General features: G+C 44.6%; 1 long non-coding RNA gene across 1 annotated transcript; it reads left to right on the top strand.

Annotated features, from left to right (window-relative positions):
• Positions 1-8,673: 8,673 nt before the first annotated feature.
• LOC110347685 (uncharacterized) lies at positions 8,674-12,010 on the top strand. Its single transcript, XR_002392408.2, has 3 exons — positions 8,674-9,427; positions 11,200-11,311; positions 11,748-12,010. It is a non-coding gene; the product is annotated as an uncharacterized LOC110347685 (long non-coding RNA).
• The last annotated feature ends 6,033 nt before the right edge of the window (positions 12,011-18,043 follow it).

The following is an 18,043-nucleotide window of genomic DNA, read 5'->3' as shown; positions in this document are numbered from 1 at the left end:
CGAGGTAAGCTACCTGGGGTACATACTTAAAAAGGGACAAAGATGGCTATCCGATGCTAGAAAAGAGACAGTTCTTAAGATACCTACACCAGACTCTCCTCAAAAAGTTAGAAAATTCCTAGGATCGACTGGCTTCTGCTGCTTATGGATACCCAGGTTCGTGGAACTTGTGAGGCCCCTTTATGAGATAACTAAAAATAATCAGGCCTTTTGATAGACAGAGAAACTACAAAAGTCCTTTGATCAAGTTAAGGCTGCTTTGTTGTCAGCTCCAGCCTTAGGCTTGCCTGATGTCACTAAGCCCTTCTACCTTTACATTGATGAAAACAAAGGAGTCGCCAAGGGTGTCCTGGTCCAGCATCTGGACCCATGGCGCTGACCAGTAACATACCTGTCCAAGAAACTTGATCTTGTTGCAGCTGGATGGCCCCCATGCTTGAGGATGATCTCTGCCGTAGCCTTGATGGTCAAAGATGCTGATAAGTTGACCTTGGGCCAGGAACTACATGTGACCACCCCCCATGCCATTGAAGGGGTTCTAAAACAGCCTCCAGATAGATGGCTCAACAATGCCCGCCTAACCCACTATCAGGGCCTGCTCTTAAACCCAACCCGAGTTGTCTTCCAGACCCCGGCCTCCCTAAACCCGGCTACTTTATTGCCTGACCCAGACCTAGAGGCCCCACTGCATGACTGTGCTGACATCTTGGCTCAAGTACACTGGACCCGAGAGGATCTGAAAGATCAACCATGGCCAGATGCTGAAGATACCTGGTACACCGATGGGAGCAGTTTTGTTCAAGATGCCCGAAGGTATGCTGGGGCAGCTGTGGTCACTGAGACTGAGGTCATTTGGGCTGAACCCTTGCCTATTGAAACGTCAGCACAGCAAGCAGAGCTCATAGCATTGACCAAGGCGCTGACTCTGGGAAAGGGCCGAAAGCTAAACATATACACAGACAGCAGGTATGCTTTTGCCACTGCTCACGTACATGGGGCCATCTACAGAGAAAGAGGACTGTTGACAGCTAAAGGAAAGACTATTAAAAACAAAGAAGAAATTCTTGCCCTACTGGAGGCCCTATGGCTACCAAAAAAATTGGCTATTATCCACTGTCCCAGGCACCAAAAGAATGATACTCCGATTGCCCGAGGAAATAATTTAGCTGACCAGACAGCTCGAAAAACAGCCTTAGAGGCTGATCTGACACTGACCATTCAGCTGCCTGATCCAGGGGGCACTGCTTTACCAGAAAAACCTCAGTACACTGAGGCAGACTTAAAATGGATAAAACAATTACCCATGCCCCAATGCCTCAGTGGATGGTGGAAATCCTCTGATTGTAAAATCATCCTGCCTGAAGCGCTGAGAGAACAAGTTCTCTCCAAAATATACCGAGCCACCCACATGGGCACCCGAAAGATGCAGGACCTCCTGACACATGCAGAGATAAAGATTCGAGATGCCAACTTCAAAATTAAATGTATTGTTACCACCTGTAAAGCCTGTCAATTGACAAATGCTACCCACAACAAAGCCAACCCAGGAAATAGGCTGAGGGGAAACCAACCTGGAACATATTGGGAAGTGGACTTTACTGAGGTAAAGCCTGAAAGGTATGGCTATAAATATCTGCTAGTGTTTGTAGATACTTTTACAGGATGGACAGAGGCCTTCCCCACCAAACATGAGATGGCACAGGTTGTGGCCAAAAACCTGCTAAAAGACATCTTGCCAAGGTATGGTTTCCCAGTAATGTTAGGGTCAGACAATGGACCCGCCTTCATTTCCAAGGTGAGTCAAAGTTTAACACAGATACTGGGGGCAAATTGGAAATTACATTGTGCATACAGACCCCAGAGTTCAGGACAGGTAAAAAGAATAAATAGAACCCTAAAAGAGACCTTGACTAAATTAACCTTAGAGACTGGCGGTGGCTGGGTAACTTTCCTACCCTATGCTCTCTATAGGGTACGCAATTCGCCCTATAAAATGGGACTAACCCCTTTTGAGATCATGTTCAGGATACCTCCTCCCATAATCCCTAACCTTCAATCTGCGGTACTTGCTGAATTTAATGATCAAAAACTGTTATTTTCCTTAAAGAGCCTCCAGCTTGTTCGTGAAGATGTCTGGCCTAAATTAAAAGCCCTGTACGAGTCCGGACCACCACCTGAGCCCCATCACTATCGACCAGGGGACTGGGTTTTTGTCCAACGATATCGACAGGGAAACCTTGAGCCTTGCTGGAAGGGACCCTATGTTATTGTTTTAACCACGCCCACCGCTCTCAAAGTCGATGGGATCGCCTCGTGGATACATTACACTCATGCCCGCCCCGCAGATCCACAAGCTGTTCTAGAAGACTTCTTCCCATCATGGCAGGTGTTCAAAGACCGAGACAACCCACTCAAACTCAAACTACACCGTTGTCAGTCATAATTATGGTAACTGTACTTTTAACATCGGTAATGGGAGGACAAAACCCACATGCTCCTCTAAACCTAACCTGGGTTATCATTAGTACCTCCACAGGTGACATTGTTAACAGTTCATTTAAAGTGACACCGCTGCTGACCTGGTGGCCTGCTATAGACTTTGACCTGCGCCTGCTAGCAGCAGGAACATGGGATATTAAAGACTGGGAAACAAAATCAAAGGAAAAGTCTAAATGTAGACAAAATATCAAGGATTGTAAGATGAAAATGCCGACCTCTTCTGCCCCCGGGTGTAGTCACCCAGTCCGAAGAGCCGTTTTACAAGTCACCCCGTTCTATGTCTGCCCGGGGGAGGAAGCAAAGGAGCTCAAGCCAATAGATGCAGAGGTCCTGATAAGTTCTATTGTGAATGGGGATGTGAATCCATGGGCACTGTCTCATGGATTCTGCCTGTCAAAGATGATTTAATCTCATTAAAAAGAGTCCCCGGGCCCACTGGCCTTCAAATGCCCCATGGTAACAGTAAATTCAAGTTTGTTAATGGTACATGCTCAAGGTTCCTCTGTAACCCAGTTAGACTTTCATTCACCCATCAAGGTAAAAAATACACCAGATGGGAATCGGGCCAAACATGGGGACTCCGCCTGTATCAAGATGGTCATGACAATGGGTTACTATTCACTGTAAAACTAAAAATAGAACCGTATGTTGCGGGGCCTCCCCAACCGGTAGGGCCAAATTCTGCACTGGTCCCACTGGACCCCCTAATTGCTCCTAGACCCACCAAGCCCCCTCAAATAACCCCACCAACATCCCCTCAGCTCCCCACTCAGGCTGTCGCCAGGAAAACTAGCCAGGACCCCCTATGGGGGCTAATAGTTCACACCTTCAAAGCCCTAAATGCCTCTAGGCCTGATCTCACCCAGTCCTGCTGGTTGTGTTATGATATCAAGCCCCCTTACTATGAAGGAATAGCTTACCTAGACAACTTCACTGAGTCTGATAGCCCAACCTGGTGTAGATGGCAACAAAAGGGGACAGCCAGACTAACCCTACAATCTGTGACTGGACATGGAATTTGTGTTGGCAGTGTTCCAGCCACTCACCAACACCTTTGCAACCAAACCTATCAGTCTAGTTCAGAAAGATACCTTGTATCCCCTTCTGATGAATGGTGGGCTTGCTCCACTGGACTCACCCCTTGTGCACATGGAAAGGTACTCAACCAGACTGGGGACTTTTGTGTACTAATACAATTGATTCCTAGACTATTATATCATTCAGAAAAAGATATTCTTAGTCATCTGACTGAGACCCCAAATAGAGTCAAATGAGAACCTATAACAGCTGTCAGTTTAACAGTTCTCCTAGGTTTAAGATCAGCTGGGACAGGAACAGGAGTCTCATCTTTAGTGTTGCAAAACAAACATTACAATGATTTGAGAACAGCCATAGATATAGACATCGAGAGACTAGAAAGCTCCATCTCCCATGTGCAAGAGTCACTAACCTCCCTGGCGGAAGTAGTTCTTCAGAACCAAAGAGGCCTAGATTTAATCTTCCAACAACAAGGGGGGCTCTGTGCTGCCTTAGGTGAAGAATGCTGCTTTTATGTAGACCATTCGGGAGTGGTCAAAGAATCTATGGCCAAAGTCAGAGAAGGTCTCGTTAAGCGAAAACGAAAATGAGAGCAAAATCAAGGTTGGTTCGAATCTTGGTTCAATTCCTCCCCATGGTTGACCACTCTGATCTCTACCCTGCTGGGACCGTTACTCATTTTGTTACTCCTGTTAACATTTGGACCTTACGTACTTAACAGGCTGCTATCTTTCATCAGAGAACACATTAGTGCAGTACAGCTGATTGTACTTAGGTCCCAGTACCAACCAGTTTCTGAAGACCTAATAAAATTGGCCCCTAGAGGCCCATGATTGGTCCTCTATAGCTTCATGAGAAGGGGGGAATGTGAGACCTAACTAACTCCATTTTAAAGTTTGACTCCATCTTAAATATAAGACAGTAAAGTGGCCTTGACATAAATCCCACTTCACTGAAGTCAACTATTCCCCTAGTCTCCTTTGTGCCCATAAACTAATGATAAAATGTCCTTGCTGTGGGACAGCAGATAAAAAAAAGAGACACAGCTCCTAACTCAATCCTCTGTCTGCCCAGAAAACAGATGCTCCCGGGCCCATTATCTATGGAACATTCTGTCAATGTGCTGATTGTTCCTTTTTCCCATAAACTCTACATGTAGCCACCCCTCAACCCCCCATGCTTGCTAAATATCAACCAATCATGTAACTGCTAAATGGAACATCCCCAAACCTTGTGGTAGCCACAATAAAAACCCTGCTGATTTGGAATTCGGGGCTCTCAATCCTGATCCGTTGCGTTGGTGACGGTTGAGTGCCCCTGCTCGAGCTTGAATAAACGACCCTCTTGTGTTTACATCGGAAATGGCTCCTTGGTGGTCTTTGGGGACTTTGCGATCTGGGCACAACAGAGGGAGGGAGGGAGAGAGAGAGAGAGAGAGAGCAAGCGCCGGAGTGGGAAGATGAGAATGGAGATTGACGGAAACAGAAGAGCAGGCGGGGAGGGTACAGGAGACTGGGCCTGTTACAGGCACGGCAAGGATTCTTCCGCAAGGACCCGGATGGCTACACTTCCTGGGACAGGACTGAGGAGTGTTGCACACTTTGGAACACAGAAAGTAAGGGAGAAATTTCAGAATACTCCAGATATCCTCCAAGCAATTTGTAACCAGAGTGGAATGTGGAAGAACAGAGATTCAATCCATCACAGGCCTTTTCCCTGGGGAGCAAAAGTCAGCTGGTGATGCTTTGGGTGGAGAGTATGGATTTAGAAGCCACTCCAGTCTTCCTGAAACATTTTCTCCTTCACCTTATTATCAGTGGGAGCCCCAGAACCAAATGCTAAGTTTTCTTAGTTAAATATTTCTTAGTTAAATAATTTTTCTTAGTTAAATATATGACAGTTTTAAGAAATGACTTCACTTTCCATTCTAATTAGATGTTAGTGATTCCTCTCTCTCTGCTAATTACTTCATATAATCCTTCTGTAAAGTACATATGTATGTATAATTACATATATTTATATAATTTATATGTACACATGCATATGTGTGTGAACTTTGTGTGTGCATACAGTCACACACACACACACACACACACACACACACACACAGAATTTTAATGACCTGCATCTTGAGAGACTACATCATCCATAAAAATACCCTTGCCTTGGATTGGTAGCTTTCTGAGGTTTCAGTTTCAATAGCTTCTTCCACATTAGGCTGCTTTCAACTCAAAGGAAATAATTATATCCAGGTTTGGCTCTGTTCAGCAGAGCATGACTATACCAGAATGGGAGTCTTCCTGACAGAGAAAGAAAATTGAAAAGAAAAAAAAAAACAATAAAACCTGATACACAAGACCCCAAATTGTCTAAATCCATTTTCAATAAAAAGCTTGGTGGCTTGGTAAAGACAGTGACCTTTGAAAGAAAAATCCATTGAAAAATCCCATTTCCCATGCTATGAGGTTAGGAGAATGAATTGCACCGGGGGAGCTGGCTGGGGGGACTCCTTGTGACATGTAATAAAGCAGGTGGCCTCCTTTGAATTTTCCCATTAGGTGTCCTGGAGAGACCTCAGAAATATGTGGGCCTTGCAGACTGTAACTCAGGCCTGGCTCTTTGTCTATAGAACTCATGGTTTTTCTTGAGCAGTAGAATTAGAATCTAGATTACTGTACTTGAAAGGTCCAGCAGGAAGTTGTTTTTTATAGTGTTGGATTTCTTATTTGCCATAGAATGTTAAATAGGCTTCTTATTTGCATGGTACATTAATAGTTTGACTTGCTAGTGGGCAAATGTCTCCCGTCCTGGAGACCCTGTTCTTTTTCTTCTCATCCTGCTTTCCTACCACAAGGATCCATGGGAATGTTTTCATTACACGTGTAGGGACGAAGTGTTTTAGAAGAAGCTTCTGCCTCTGTCCAGTGTGGTGTTCAAATCTGTCATAATCAGCCTCAATGCAGGCACTCACCCCTGCGTCATGCAGCAGGCCACGGAGAGTTAATTGCCTCCCTTGCTTATTCGTTCAGTAAAGGAATAGTGAAGAAACTTGATATGACAAAACAAACACGGTCTCTGTTCTCATGTAATATGTGATCAGGAGACAGAGAGGCACTCAGGATGTAATTAGCCAAACCACTAATTAATTGCACTTTTGAAAGTGAATGACAGAGAAGGATAAGATGCAATGAGAAGGTGTATCAAAGGGACTTATATGTGTGGACGGGACACACAGGCTGAGGAAGAAACTGGTACCAGCACGCGGCAGGCCACTAGAGCCGCAGAACCTGCCCCTTTGTACAGTCAGACTTCTGGGAAACCTATTTTGAATTAATAAAAGTTGTATACCTGATAGTTTCACTCCTGAATTCACTTCCCTTGAGTGTAGAAGAATCAATAATCTGAAAATTTCTAGCATAATGTTTTCCAATCTTTCTTGGTCTTTGTTCAGTTTCCTAAGTTAGAAAGCATCTGGGAGACATGGCATAAATGGTCCAAAACACAGATATTCAAGGAAATAATTTGTTCTCAATTCTCCTCATGAGTTCTTGGGAGTCAAAGTCTCAAACTAACTGGCATCAGTGTCTCTTAAGAAACTGTTCATGCCAAAGCAGAGCTCAGGATAGCAAGAAACATTTGCTTCAGTTTACCTTTAATATTCAGATCTATTTTTTTGGAATCAAGATCGGTTTACATGGGAGCAGTTTTGGTAGTTACTGTGGAAGTGTGAGTTAACTGTCTCTGCTTTCCCTGTGTCAGTGGTACCCTGGGGGCCAGCACTGGCCCACGACTTGTCTTTGTCAATAAAGTGTTATTGGAACACAGCCATACTCATTCATTCATGGGTCAACCATTCATCTATGGCTGAGTTTGCACTGCAAGAGGATAGTTGAGGAGATGTGACAAAATCAGTATGCCCCACAGAGTTGAGCATATTTATTATCTCATCTTTTGCAGGAAAATGTGCTCCTCCCAGTTCTAGCATTCTGTATAAATTACTGCTCCAGGGGCTGCCTAGGTTGGGGACTTATGTCACTTGACATGACAGGCGTGATGAGTCCTAAAGGGCACATAGTAGTGAGCCAAACAATGCAGGCTGGGGAGTCCTCAGTCAGGGGAAATCAAGTGCTTCAAAGATCTGCAGTGGAGCTTTTGTGATCAGAGCTGACAGAATGTGGGGAAGAGTTGCTCATGGGGGGTGATGGTGCTGAAAAAGCCCACCTAAGCCATGTCACACAAACCCTTGTAAACTGTGATAAAGTCATTAGATATTTGGGCTGACTCAGCCTTTCATTATTCAGGTGATCTATTTTTTTAAAGACAGAAGTGGTATCTCTGCCAATTCCACATCTGTTTTCTCCATGGACTAGAAGTCTTGTCACCCTGTCCAGTGGACCCAGTGCCACTGTAGGGTCCAACCCAGAGCACTGGGGACATCTCTGGTGTTTCTGAACACACAGCTGAGCCTGGCTTATGGAGAGGAGCCCAGGGCATAGGTGGGGCTTCCCTGAGGGCTAACCTGGCCTTGAACCTTGGGCTTCACAGTCCCCATGCCAGAGCTTCTCTGAATCTTGGGGTTGGCACCGAGGCTGCCAGAGTTGGCATGAAGGAGGAGGACACAGCCCCACAAAGGCTAGTTCCTGCAAAGCCAGCCTCCTGCTCCAAGGGGCTCCAACGAGGAGCACAAAAGGAGCCTTTCTTCCCGTCTCCACATTCTGCCAAGTCAGCCTGAATAGAGGCCACGAGAGAGGAAACGGGTAGTGGTAAAGGTGTACAATATGGGCTTTGGGGTTACTTAGGGGATTTGAATTTCTGTCCTCAGACTTGCAAGCTATTAGGCAAGCAGCTGGCAGTCTGGGCCTAAGTTTCCAAGTCTGTAAAAGGGAGATACACATATTAGCCTGGCGGAGTTGTGCTGCTGATAGGCAATGAGCCATGCAGAAATGCTTAGCACACAACCTGGCTCCGGAACCACTGATTATTAAGTGGCCACGTCTTCAGTGGGCTTTGGTCACACGGTCCGCCTCTCACTCTGTAGAGACTCTCCCTGCTCCCAAAGGAAGCATGGTTCGGAGATCTGCAGCCTGGCTGAGGTGGCAGCGGGGACGTCACCTGCCTGCGCTGGGAGGCCGGATTACACCGGAGACGTCACTGGCCCGGAGCCGCAGCAGCCTTCAAACAAACCAGCTGTCTGGCACGGAGAGCAAGGAGAGGTTCCTCCCCCTTGAGGATGGAGAAGGAAGCAAGTGAGAAGAAACAAGCTATTAATATGAATGTTCCCGCAGGCGCCCGGAAAGCCACTCCCTGTGGCTCTGCTGTGCTCATTTCCGCAGGACGAGAAGCGCGGAGAATGCAGAGAGCGGGAGGGGCGGGAGGAGGCGGGAGGCGGTGACGGCTGACCCTCCTGGGAGCTGCGGGGAGCGGTTTCTGTCTGGACAGTCGGCCGTCCACTGCCATCGGAAGAAGCCAGAGAGGAACGGGGGTCCCTCGGGTGCCCTGCTTATGCCGAGTGGGTGCACGGTATTTTCTGAATGGGACTGTTGTGCTTCACCAAGGCATTCCAGGTGTGACCAGGGCCCTTCCGGGGTCTTCTCTGTGGACCTACGGAGGCCGAGTTATCCAGTCTGCCCATGGCTGTCCCAGTCTTCCAGCTTCTTGTGTCTGATGTCCGAGAATCCAGTCGGCAGCCTGACCTAGATCAAAATCCTGTCTGCAACCCTGTCCGGGCCGCCACTCAGGCACCGTGCCCCACCTCAGTGAGGAGGCTGAGATGTAACCTGCGAAGAACTGAGGAACAGCGAGGATGTAGAGACTCATCAGCAGTGGCTGGTGTTATAAATTTCTCCTCCCGGTGCTAGATGGTAGAGAGCAAAGGAGTGCAGGACCTACAGTAAGCAGAAAAACTGGGGGCTGTTTTGTCGTCAGTAGCATGGGTGTTGCAGACCCTAAGGAGACAAGCTTCCCTGGGAACACTGCAGGAAAGCATTAAAGCCCTTCTCCAAGCACAGCTGAGAGTGTGGCCACCCCACACCTCAGTCACCGCACTGTTGTGAGGCGTTCTCTAGTCCCAATGTCACAGGCTTCTGTGGGGTCGCTGTGAGAGGCAGTGTGTAAGGAGGCAGCGCTTGGACAGTCTTCATTGCTCCTAAGTAGATCTCACTCTGGTAGTAGGGTCCCTTTATGTCGACGCTGATGCCCATGGACACTGAGAAGGGCAAATGGGACATGTTCGGCTTCTGTAGGGAAAGTAAGTGTAGAAAGACGCTGATTGGCTTTGCTGGAAAGTGCAGCGGAGGGTACAGAGCGGGGGCAGAGAGACTGACACAATTGGAAATGCACAGGCATGCTCTGAGGGACACAAATACCAGGGCGCGGTGTCCCTTTTAGGGAGGTCTTACGTGCCAGGGCAGAATACACAGTTTAGGGTCTTGACTGGAAGGCTTTGATGCTGGCCTTGGTACCTAGAATTGATCTTTAGGCAGTGAGGGAGACATTGAAAGATTTTAAATGGGGGTAGTGCCAGTCTCATAAGGATTGGAGGTAAACGTGAATTGGCAAGTTTTTCAGGATACAGGACAGTAGTTATCTACAAGAACTATTATGTTCAGCTCAATAACAACCCCTGACATGGAATCTCATGCAGTCAGCACATGGCTGCTGAATTTTGGTTTTGAATATAAAGTTGCTATAATTGCCTGGCCTTTCCAGAGTTTTCACATCCGGTGACTTTGACATATATTTAAACCAGAGTGACTATTTCTCCTGCAAAAATCCAGTCCAGTGGCTGAGATTAGGTTACACGTCACACATACCTCCAGCCTCCCTCCTGAGCTTGCTCTAACCAAATCCTCTTTTCTGTAGGTACCAGATGAAAGTAGGCTTGGGTGGTGTTCGTTTTCCAAGACTTTGTTTTCCAAGAGTGTCTTTGGTTTCCAGTTTAACCAGCTGCATGATTTCACACAGCATAAATAGACGCTAAGCAGAAGACTGGTGGAAAGATGGCCAGAAAAAGCAGTAATCAGAGTTTGGAAGAACTAGGGAAACATGACATGACAAAGATAGGACATCACGTGTGCTTTCCTGCGGGGTCAGTTCTGGGGAGAATTAAGGGACAAGGAGAGGCCACAGTGACAGGAATGTCTGAGGTTCCTGCAGAAGCCCTGAGTTGTTACCACCCAGGGGAAGCACGAGGGCTTCGGAAGCAGCAGAAGCCAGAGTCTCTCCTGACGAGCCCAGCGCTGTGAGCTTGGGGAGCAAGCTTGTCTGTAGGAGCTGGGGGATTGCATGGGCTCTGTAAGGTTTTGGTGAAAATTAATCAAGAAAGAAATGTGAAAGGACTTAAAGCAGCACCTATCATTCATGTTCCTCTACTTCCCTACTATTTTGTGCTTCCCAGTTTGTTTTTCTAATTCCCCACACCTAACATTTTGAAATTTGCCACAGGTACTTTTCTCGTTGAAAATTCCCTTGGGGTCATGTAGAGAAACAATACTTTACAGCACTTTCAAAAGTGTCTGGTCATCATCTGTCTGCTCTTTCTGGCACCTCTGGTTGTGTTCTCACCCCAGTCTTGCAAATGTGGAAACTGAGGCTCTGAGTTGTACAGTCAGTATTTAGTGACAAAACTGGTGCACTAACTCACAATGCTTTTTTCCACAACAGACAGAGAGTACCGAGATTTCTCTGAGGACTCCCTGGACCAGGAAGTCTTTACTTGGTAGAACACCTCATCTTGGAAACTGCCTCAGGTGTTCTCTGAACCTGTTTTCCAAAGGTAGGTGCCATGTGATCCGGAGAGCACGAGGGTAGGGGTGAAATCAAAGTGGAAGCTGGGACACTGTATTGGGCCAGAAGTCTCCTCATGTCACCTGCCCTTCACCCAAAGCGAGGTTACACTGAAGCATTAGCTGCTAGGAATTCTTCTGAAAGGTTGACCTCTCCCTTCTGACCTGCACCCACACATTCATGCCTAGCTCCAGCACTGGCCAGAATTCCAACAATCCTATCCACTGCATGCACATGGCGACCTGCTTACTGTCCTCTGACCACTTTTCACTAACTTGGTCTGCATTCTGTTGCCTCCTTAGCTTTGTTTCTTGATTTGGGTTATGCTATTCTCCCTGCTTTTGTGGGAGCTACAGCTCCCAGGATTTTGTCCCAGTTTAGTTGTGTCGTAGGTTCCTCATCCCCTTCTCTCTCTCCATTTTCAGCAACTCTACAACCAGCTCTCCACCTGGGCACTACTGTTGATTCTTGGGGTCACCCTTCTGATAATACTTACATGTGACACTGAACCCTTAGCCTTCCAGCCTTCCATGACAAGGATGGAAAATGAATGGAACTGGAAAAATATGCCATGATATTCCTCTACACAAGCAATCATCACAGGTATTTATTTACCTTTACAAAATATTCATAAAGTCCCTCTACAGTAGTCCATTTATAGGAAATGCTAAAAATGAGAGAAAAGATGAAAGAAAAAGAATGAATGAAATAAACTCAAGTTTACCACAAGTCAGTGACATTTAATTCCTGGGAAGCTAGCTATCTTTGAATGCTTTCCTGGTTCTTTAAGCTTTTATCTACTATTAAAAAATTGACCTGTGTTGGTTGCTGTATGTCATTTGTAGAGAACTGTGGAAGCTAATTAAAAACAAAACCAAAAGCCACAGATGTAATTATTATATAATGAGAGGATAACATTAGCTGATGCTATTACAAATACCGAAAGTGAATTTTAATTAGAACCCAGATGGTAACTAAAAAATTATATATAAAGAAATTTCACTTTTACTACCACTTTGCAAAATAATTATACATCACAAGTATTGCTCAGGTACTGTGTTAGTCAGCATTTTGTCACTGTGACAAAATACCTGAGTTTATATTGGCTGCTGGTTTCAGAGATTTCAGGCCATGGTCATCTGGCTGTGTTGCCTTTGGACCTGTGGTAGTGCAGTGCCTTGAAATGGGAGTACATGAGAGAGATGTTTTGCTCACTTCATGGTGGCCAGGAAGCAAAAGAGCGAAAAGGGACTGGGGTCCCAATATCAAGTTCAAATGCACATTCCCAGTGACCTCACTTCCTTCTCCTATGCTCCACCTCTTGAGCTTTCACCTCCCCCCAGAAGTGCCATAGGATGGTGACCAAGCCTTTCACACATGTGCCCTGTGGGACACCCTAGACCCAAACTGTAGCAGGTATAAACCAGGTTCCCTGGGAATGATGACTGTTCTTGATCTTAGCCTGTGCAACACAAATAAATAAGCATGCATACCTTATCAAGACCAGTTTGAGGAATCTGATACTGCAGGCATGCAAGATTTAGCACCATTTGGAACATGCAGTCATCTAGCACCAAAAGATTAGATTTGTTCTTTCTAGTTTCTGTAAAGCATAAATATGAGATGTATCTGTTATGGCAATGAAATAAATATTTTAAACCATCAACTTCTGTCTTTACACATAATTTATAATACTATTTTATGCCTCTGTGTGTGTATAAAATACACAGTTTATTCCAGCGTAATATATCAAAATAACAGTAATATGCTTGTGCATATTGTGTACAGGTTGAAATGGTGCTGAACAACTCGCAAAGCTTCCCAGGAAGTAGCCCCTGCAAGACCCTTTCTAGAACTAAAGTTATGTGTTGTCTCCGTCTTGTGACTAGGAAACTGGGAAGAGGCTAAAGAGCCGATTGGATAAGCAGCAAGAAGGGGTGTTTATCTCTTTTAACATCCAGATGTGGCAGAAGCTGAATGGAACGCTGTGTTGAGGATGTTCCTGGAACCGTAACTAGGTCCAGGGGAGGGCGTAACTTGGAGATGGCAAATCATCAGTGCTGGTTATAATCTTGAGGGTACACTGGTAGGGGCCAGTGGCACACATGCAACTGATTTCCTGTTTTTGCCTAGTGAAAAAATGAACTCACTAGGTTGGAATCCAGATTTCTGTGTTCTAACTTCAGTCACCTTCCATCCATTACTAAAACATTATATGATTTGAACAAGCTCTTTAACTTGTCTGGACCACAGCCTCTCTATGGTTCAAATTTGAGCAACTCAGTGCTCTTAGTGTAGCATAACACTGAGCCGGAGTAATCAGCTGAATTTATTGTACAAATCCTTGGATTAAGCAAAGACACATTCAATATGTACTTTTTCCTTCGTTCAATGTAATCAGCAACTTAACCTGAGACTCAAGGGAAGCGACAGTGGGCACAACTCTAGTAATTCTTGCAACTTATTTATAACTCTCCTTTAAAAACAAATTAGCAAATAAACTTCTAAATAAAGATAAAGATAAACCTTTTTTAGAAAAAAATATTTACTCATTCTGTTATAAACTAAAAGTTTGTGTCTTCCTAAAATTTATGTTGAAGCTTTAATGGGTAATGTGATAGCCCTGGGAAGAGGGGCTGTTGGGAGATAGTTAGGTTCAAATGAGGTTGTGAAGATGTAGCCCCATGATGGGGTCAGTGCCCTTGTAAGAAGAGATGAAGAGTCTCCACCCTGAGAGGACACACGAGGATGCAACCATGTCCCTCCAGAGAGTGCTTGCCAGGACCCTACCATGCAGACCGTGGATCTTGGCCTTCCTGGCATCCAGAACTATGAGAACAAATGCTTTTGTTTGTCTGTCTTTGTGGCACTTGAGATGGAACCCAGGGCCTTCACACTGAGCTGCAACCCCAGCCCTTTTCATTTTTATTTTAAATTTTGACACAGGGTCTCACTAATTTGCTCAGGCTGGGCTCAAATTTGATATTCTCTTGTCTCAGACTCCAAGAGTGCTGAGGATACAGGTGTGAGCCAGTGCATCCAATTAAATGTTTGTTTTTTAATTTAGACAGACTACGGTATTTTATTACAGCAATCTGAGAAGACTAGGACACTTATAATATGGTGATTTTTACCATAAATGTTTGAAGTGCTTCAACGAACACAGAAAGTTTTTCTTTTCTTGCAGTGTACATTCTATGTGGAGAGGCAGATAACATGAATGGATAAAATTATGAACGTATGAATAATAAATGTACAGATAAATAAAATCATAGTAATCAAGTAAGGAAGTTACATTTAAAGTGTCAGACAGTAATAAATGCTATGAAGCACAAGCCAGCAGGATGGTGGATAGAGGTTAGGTAGAGGTGGGAAGGGTACTCTTTTAGATAGGGCCACTACACAGGTCTCCAGTGGCTTGGAATTTGACTGCAGAGCTAAGTGAAGTGGGGGGTTGACCAGGTGGCTATCTTGAGGACCCTTCTACATAGAGCCATAACAAAGCAGAAGTTGTGTTCTGAGGATTCAAAGAACAGGGTGGAAGATGGAATAGCTTTTCCAGTCCTGTCAGCCTCTCTGTCTGGGTTCATTGTGGAGATGTAGCCCTGGCAGATATCCATGTATTTCAGGGACTAGAAGCCTCATGCACTGGTGCTTACCAACATGGCCCCACACACCAGGACACCTTCTTTTGATACCACTGAAAGCTATTTCCCCATGCTTGTCTTTTCAAATGCATATTCACCCTATAGTGGTGTTACTCTTGTCATATAAGTAAATGTAATATTTAAATAATTGACTGTTACTGAGCCTGGTTTATTATAGTAGTAAGAACAAACAGGGACATTGTTTAAAAGGTGTAATCATTCAGGCACTGCTCTCACATTCAGGGCAGCCTGTTCAGCAGAGGGTGTGTTACAGGCACCCTTTGGCCTGTTCCTTGCTCTCCTTCTCCTGCTGTTCCAATTTCATCCAGGAATGAGACTGGCCACACCTGGCTGTATTTGTACTATGTGCTCAGGAATACTCTGTACTGTACACACGTTTCTTCAGGTTTCTCAGAGGCCTTTACAGGGTACAATGTTAAGACATATGACATGAAAGAAGGTATGTAAAATGTTTAGTACAGTGCCTGGCACATAGAAGATTGCCACAAATGATATTCAATATTATCAGAGCATTATTTAGTCCTCCTAGAAAACCTATGAAATGGACATCATAATTTTCAATTTAAGGCCCAGCTTCAGTATATTTTCCAAAGTCACTCTACTAGTTTCAGTGTAACCTAGTACTTAAGTCTCTATCTGTCTCTTGTTGAAGACTATATATATATATGTATATATATATGGAACAGTGTACATGTACAAGTGCATATATATACATGCATGTACACATAAACATATTTCCCATTTATGTTTTGAAGATTATCTTATATATGTAATCAAGATGGCAATTATTCAAGTACAGATGAATATATTATCATTATTAACCTGAATCAGAAGCCAAGTTAGAAGTAAAAGTAGTCAGCAGCAGCATTTGGTAAACTGTCCAGGAGTGTGTGGAGAGGCGCTGACCAACTTGTAAGCATTAGAGAAGAGAATGCTCATGGTGGGCAGAAGTAGGTGGAAGAGTGACCCAGGAGACCTGTGAAGGGCAGAAGCTTTTGGACAGGAGTGGAAAGAACAGGGCATTCTAGTTAGAGAGCCACAAACCTATGTGAACACCAACAGAGAGTGGCAGAGAATAGGACAGTGAGGAGACAGCAGTGTTTATGAGGGATTCTACACGAGGAGGTAAGAAAGGGGCAGCAGGGCTTGGAGGACCTGGTGTTGGGGTGTGAGCTCCTGCTCATGCATTCAGGGGCTCAGACAGACCTATAGGTAGTAGATGATGGAATGAAAAACATAACATGAGATAGAACTCATTGAGATGCATGAAGCTGTATGTGCTGTGCAGATCTTATACATAGCTCTATTAAGGTGTTTCACAAAGCAGAAACAATCAGATAGATAGATAGATAGATAGATAGATAGATAGATAGATAGATAGATGCATACATCCATACATGGAAAGGGATTTCTTAAATGAGGGATTGGCTTATGTACAAGGCTGAGGGCCACTGTCTAACATTTACAAAGGGAGCCCCACATTGCTGATGGTGCAGCTCCAGTCCAAACCCAAAGGACTGAAAGCCAGGAGTGCTAGCATCTGAGAGCAAGAGAAGATAGATACCCAGGTCAAGAAGAGAGCAGTCACCTTCCTCCACCTTTCCTTTCCTCCAGGGCCCCAGTGGGTAGTGACACTGACCTACATTGTTGAGTTCATCTTCTTTCCTCAGTCTACTGATTCAAATGTTTCTTTCAGAAACACCTTGAAGTACTATTTATCATTTACCTTGGCAACTCTTAGCCCAGTCAAGTTAACACTTAAAATTAACCATCACAGTAGTTAAATAAGAAACTGTTACACAAGTTTAAAATAATTTTATTTTCTAGTTTCTCTTCCTTTATTTTCTTATGCAATCACCTATGCAAATGTCATATACACCGAACATCACACATTGTGTAGCAAATCATCCCATAATTTAATAACCTCAAAAAGCATTTTAAAAAATCTCCTGATTTATGTGGGTTAGACAAATGCAAGTTGGCTGTATGGTTCTGGCTCAAGTTTTCTCATGAAGCTAAAGCCATGTTGGCTAATAATGAAATGATCTAACCCTTGACTGGGACTCAAGGAACCACTCACCGTATTAGTTAGCTTTCCTGTCAGTGGGATAAAATATCTAATACAACATAAAGAAGATTTAACTTGGCTCATGATTTATGGGTTTCAGTCCATGGTCAGCTGTCACCAAGGGCCTGGGAGAGGAAAGCTGCTCACCTCATGGCAGCCAGGAAGCACAGCAGGGAAACAATGCCAGAGAGGAAAGGTATTACCTGAGACTATGCCTCCATGACCCTACCTCTCAGGAGTGTGCTGTACTACTATGCCAGGTATTTTTATCCAATGAAGTTGACATATCAGGATTAACAGCCATTGCCACTCACATGGCTAAGAAGTTGGCTGCATGGTAGCCACCCCTTCCATCACCTCAAGAAGGAATTTAAGCAAGAGAGAATCAGGAAGGAGTGGTCTTTTTATGATCTAGTCCCTGGGAAGTCATGTTGGATTATTTCTGCCATATTCTCTTCATGAGAATAAAGTCACTAACTTAACTGTCACCCCTATTCAAAGGAAAAGGAATTAGACTTTGCCTCCAATGGAGAAGTGCTAAATTTTGGGTCTTGACTTTCTTCAAAGGCCTATGTGATAAAGGATTGGTCTGTAGGGTAGTACTAGTAGGAGGTGCTGGAAACTTTAAGAGGTGAGGCCTAGTGGACAAACTTTAGATCATTAGGGCTCATGCTTGTAGGGAAGTAGGGGGATATCCTGACCTTTCTCTCTCTGCCATGTGCTCTGGTCATGATGTGTTACCTTGCCACAGGTCCAAAGCAAAAGACTAAGTTAATCTGACTGGAGCCTCCAAAACTGAACAAAAACAATCCTTTCACCTTTACGTGTTCACAGCTTCAGGTATTTGTTATAGGGATTGAAAGCCGACTAACATAAAAGAAGTACCAAATAATTTGCAAACATACATACAGATCACTATATACACGATAAAAATGAGCCACATTTCTAGAGATTCAGGACCCTGGGTCCTTTGTAATATAGAATT

This window comes from Heterocephalus glaber, unplaced genomic scaffold (assembly GCF_053883595.1).
Source record: "Heterocephalus glaber isolate CG9 unplaced genomic scaffold, H.glaber_assembly_v1.0 deba00000281, whole genome shotgun sequence".
Classification (NCBI taxonomy): Eukaryota; Metazoa; Chordata; class Mammalia; order Rodentia; family Bathyergidae; genus Heterocephalus; species Heterocephalus glaber.
The sequence above is the reverse complement of the archived record's forward strand: the minus strand, read 5'-3'. Positions and strand labels throughout refer to the sequence as shown.